Below are 5441 nucleotides of genomic sequence, written 5' to 3'. Positions count from 1 at the left end.
TTAAAATTAGGATTTAATTATCGGAAACAAAATTAAATTACAACAAATTTGGGTTTACAGCAAACGAGCGGAAGTGTAGCGCCCTGTGCCGGTCACAGGGATGTGGCGTTGGCGGAACATACGGACGGGCGGACTCGAGCGCCACTAGAAGATTAAAGCGTTGCTTCTGGTCAAGGTCGGCGTTTTCCGAACGATCTCGGAGTTTTGGAAAAATCGGTTACCACAGGCAGTCAATAAAAAAAGACACAGTCGGCCGGCGGTTAGGTCGAGCGATAGATAGATATAGATAGATATTACTCAAGTGCCACTTTCGATTGTTTTAAATAGTAACAATTGTTATTTTTGATAAAAAGGCACAGGCACACGCGATTCAAACATTTATACAGTGCGTTCGAGCTTAGAGATTCACCTCAATATCTCTTTTATTTGGCGAGATACGAAAAGTTTGTCAAATATAATTTTATATATAACATTACGAATTACGATCCATCCAATCACTTCCGCCTCAACCGGAAATCAATGCAACTTTTTTTTCAAATGCAATGCCTATGCATATGCATATGGTTGGTATCCAAAAAAATGGAGAAATTCGTGATTCAATATTTAGCACGCTTATGAAGTGTAGCATGCCATGTGGCATCGCACAGAAAAAAACCCACATCAACGATACGATATGCCCTGTAACATAACAGACAGCGCGCATCTTGACAGCACACGGGATGCTAGATTTCATAAAGTTTGCCAAATATTGAATCACGAATTTCTCCATTTTTCTTATATCAACCATATGCATATTCATAGGTATTGCATTTGAAAAACAAAGTTGCATCGATTGAGCCGGAAGTTTCAATATGTGATCGGTTAAATCGTAATGGTTATATATAAAATTATATTGGACAAACTTTTCGTATCTCGCCAATTAAAAGAGATATTGAGGTGACCCTCTTATCTCGCACGCACTGTATATTTACTTAAAAATTTTGCTTCTTCAACATGAGGTGTATCAAAACGAGAATTAAAGTAAAGCAACGACTAATAAATATAATTCACGTTGAGAAAACGAACTTTTTCTCCTTTGTTTTAGAGATATGTTGTCTACAACCTAGTTGCACTCCTTGATTAGGAGAGTCTTTGTTATGAAACATGGCATGGCAGATCTTACAAAAATTATGGAAGTTATAGAAATCCTCTAAAAAGAAAGGGAAACTATCATTGAGAATTTAAAGACACTTAAAGATAAAAATATTAAGTATAGAAGTAATGATATTTGAAAAAGACTCAAAGAGGCAGGCAATTTAATTTCGGAACACAATCACGTATGATCAGTTTCATACCGGATTTCCCTTTTCTCTTTCATTTCCATAGCACATCCCCACGAATTTTAGAATTTTTAAACGCGATAATTTATAAAAGTATAAGACCGCATAATACTTTCGTGTTTTGTAACCAGGATTTACATACATTTGGCTCGAGTTTAGTTCCCCGTATTGATCACACTGTTGCTTGCAGCTGCTACAATCCGGGTCATTTGATATCAATATACATATTGTATAACAAACCACACTGGAGAGGTACCTACATAGTTTTCCCAGTCACTTCTTGCTGTCGGGTAATTGACCTGTTGACCTAATGAAAGGATACCAAAACGGGATGTTGAGTACTTGTCTAGAATAGGTACCTACATTAAATGAATGATCAGCATACAAACTACCTTCACAACTACATCTAAATTGTAGTGTTCCATTATAACAATACATTAGTAAAAAATATGAACAAGTAATTTTGTAACAATTCAATTATTGTATTCGATACATTTCAAATTCATGAGAGTTATCTCATAATTCAACGGATCTGGCAGATTAAACATGAATACCTACTGCTAGAATCCACCTCAAATTTTATTAACACAGCATAGTACCATTGAATAATAAATCTGAATTATTCAATGATAGTACGCAATGTTACATATCAAGTAAAACTTGCATCCAATGACGAAAAGATTTACGAAATTATTAACATCCCTAGAAACCTTTAGAAATACTGGTAAACTTACCGGCTTAAATTGATTTTAAATTTCTCCTCTTAGGTCGCATACAGAACCAATTTCATTTAATAAACGACAAAAGTCGTTAATGGCCGTATTTCACACACGCACATAAATCAGATAAGAACCGACCGGCGAATCAAACTAAAGTTGAGAAATCGCTAACGATTAGTCGTCGGTTTAACCAAAAATGAATGGGTTCATGCCGTGCTTACCTGAAACAAATTATACCAAAATTAGTACATGCACACATACACAGATTCATTAGAAATCACAATGTGCATTTACTTCCCAAGAGTAAAACTAATTTTCCAATTAATTTAAATCAATGAAAAACAACTGGGTAACAGGAAATCGTAATTAGTTGTGCACGTCGACTGAATAACCAAAAAGGAATTACACACGTGATTAGTATGCATACGGTTTCATAATATAAAATTGAACAATAAATGAAAAACGCATTCTAATGCACTTTTTTAACGTTATACGTACGTAATTGCGAAAGATGACCAAAGGGGTTTGTTAAATTTAGGTAATTACCTACATTTACCATTGTTCATAATTGGTAACGTTCACAATGAAGGAGCTCTCCCCCTTTATACCCACTACTGTAATGAAGCACCCGTTTTCTTACAGAAATTCGATCAGAATTAATAAACGCCTGGTACATCATGAAAGCTATACCAGCTTTAATGAACATCCAGTACAAGAAGGAACTTGAACAGGTAGTTTCCGGACCTAGGTAAAAGCAATTGCTTTAATTTGTAGCATCGTTTTAGCCCCGAATAAGAGTATCAAGATACATACATGTTTTTCAATGGTCTCACACTGAAGAGATGTATATCTTCCAAAGTCACTTTACAACTTTGCATATGTGCGTGAGTGATTACTTGTTATTATTCATCATTGCTGTTGTTATTCGGTTGCTTTAGTAAGAACTATTTAGAAAAGGTGCATTTTTGGATCTAATTTGCCGAATTCAAAAATAACCACATCCTACCACTGCACAATGCAATTGCATTCGTATGGGAATCGCGCACTATAGATACTCTGCTGATAGTCTGAAACGTAGGTATTTATTATTGGATTAGGTCATACAAATCCAGAACTTTTCGTAGAAAGTACGCATCATCACATCAATATCATTGACTTGATCCCATGCTTGTAATAAATCATTTAAATCCCAATTTCTCTTTATCAATTGCGCTGTTTCTCCAGCTTCATTGTATTCAAATAACACATACCGTAAGTGTAGGTGAAACATTTTTACACATCTTCTAATAAAGCACATGCACACCCGCTAAAAACGTATTTACGATACACTGATTTAAGATGATTACAAAACAATAAGACGACCGATTCATTATAGATTATAGAGTGTTTACTATAACGGCAAAATTGCACCACAAATTTGCAATTTAACGTTTATGGAGCAATGATAACCTATGACATGTAGAAGTAAGTAGTTTTACCTAATTATTTCGTCGTAAAACGTGTTTCCAAAGTGCAGGTTCGAAGTTATAAATCATAAGCAATAAAATGGCATCATAGCCCATACCGGACAAAGTATTGTAGTTACATTGCAGTAATATTAACCTTAAATATTTGAAATATTGAATTGCATGTAACTCGCTCCATGTCAACCCTTGGATCTGTCCGTCTGGTTAGGCACTACGCATCCTTCACAGAAACATCGTTAAATGCTTTGAATAGTGCCTTTTGTGTGAAAGTGGCGGCAGTGGCGAAGAACGTGAACGTGCGAGAATTATAAAATGTCGTGTACAAAGCTCGAAAAGTTTTCATTTAATAGATACTAGTTATTATTATTATTATTATTATTACCTTATCAAATAAAACGATGGTGCATGTGCAAAGTTATAAATTAGGAAGTGCGACGTTAATAAGTGCTCGCATTTCGTTGGCCCTTGCCGAACATGAAAATGATTATGGAAGTGGTCTGCACTTAAAAGGGATGGGCGCCGATCTAGCGTAGTGGTCTCGGGTCAATTGGCTTAGCGTATGTAACAGTCCATTGCGTTTAAATTACAAATACGCATTTTTCCGGTAGTCATCCGGTGTTCCGAAGTCCTAAGTTACACGTTAAATTAAAAAGAAATGATACAGGAATAGTTTCCGATTGCTGTCCTAAGTCAGTGTTATGCAATCAGTTTCAAGTTATAGAAGAGGTGGCGTTTCTTCAATTTTAAAGTTGTGCCTTCGTTGAAAGTTTATATCCGAGTTGCCAGTTCAATAATGTCAATCGTCATGGAACCAGTGTAGATCTTTTAAAAGATTTAAAAGAAACAAAGTTGTGTACATTGTTGTGCCATTTTTAACACAATTTTGTGAAAAACGTGTGCGTCGTTTATCGCATCTGCACAGGCGAGATCAGACCTTTGAGAGGAATATTTTTTGTAGGTATTTAACCGTTTGTAACGGGGTAAAATGTCTCAATAAGGTACTGTTACCCCTGAGAAGACTTGTTTACCTCTTTAGCAATGTTTATTGTACTTTTTGTATGCCATTGTGTTGCGATAATGTGTGTGATATGTTAATGATGATTTATTTTGTATGAAATAGCAGAAAATGATGTGTCGATTTGAATTTCAGTAAAAATAAACAAAATAAAAATCCAGATAAAGTTTGTTTTTGTTTGTCCAATGAAACTTTCTCTAGTAGCGGCTTAACTGATGGTCATTTGCAGTAAGTCAAAATTTAATAGTGTTGTTTCATTTAAATTACGGATTTCCGGAACTTCAAGATTTTGATAAAGCAGTATACATTAATTCCCTGTATGTATACCTGCAGAAAAAGTTAAACGCGTTCAATGTTTGTGATGTGTTGTGAGAGTAGTTGAGTGTGATTTTCTCTTTCTGGCATGGAAGAAAATATTTCGTTTTGACAGCTACGCCCACAAAACTCTCAAAATCTATTCAATACGGCAACCCTGCAGAAAAGTGGGAAAAAGTATTAATTGCGATCAAATTCCATATCTGAGTGTTTTGCAAGATGATAATAACATAACGAATACAAAATTCTCTCATTTTCTGGGTAACAAAACATTCAGATTATAACATTTTCAGGCTGTACAGGTACACTTCACGCATTTAAGAATAAAACTTTTCTTAGGAAATTTGAAATTTTAAGATTTTGTATTTTCTCATGTAGGTATTAATTATTGTTAGTTCACGATCACTGCATCTATTGTTTGAGATTCGCTGGGATACTTAAATTGTAACTGTCACTGCATTATGGCGTCACCTGTCGGCGGATTTTTCCACACAAGCGACTTTTTAATTATTTTTGGAAATTGATGTATTTTTTTTCATTTCATGTAGCCGATCATTAATGGATTAGAGAATTGATGGGATTTTAACGTAGTAGCTTTCAGATATGG

Source organism: Photinus pyralis, unplaced genomic scaffold (assembly GCF_008802855.1).
Source record: "Photinus pyralis isolate 1611_PpyrPB1 unplaced genomic scaffold, Ppyr1.3 Ppyr1.4_LG2, whole genome shotgun sequence".
Taxonomy (NCBI): Eukaryota; Metazoa; Arthropoda; class Insecta; order Coleoptera; family Lampyridae; genus Photinus; species Photinus pyralis.
This window is presented reverse-complemented; position numbering follows the sequence as displayed.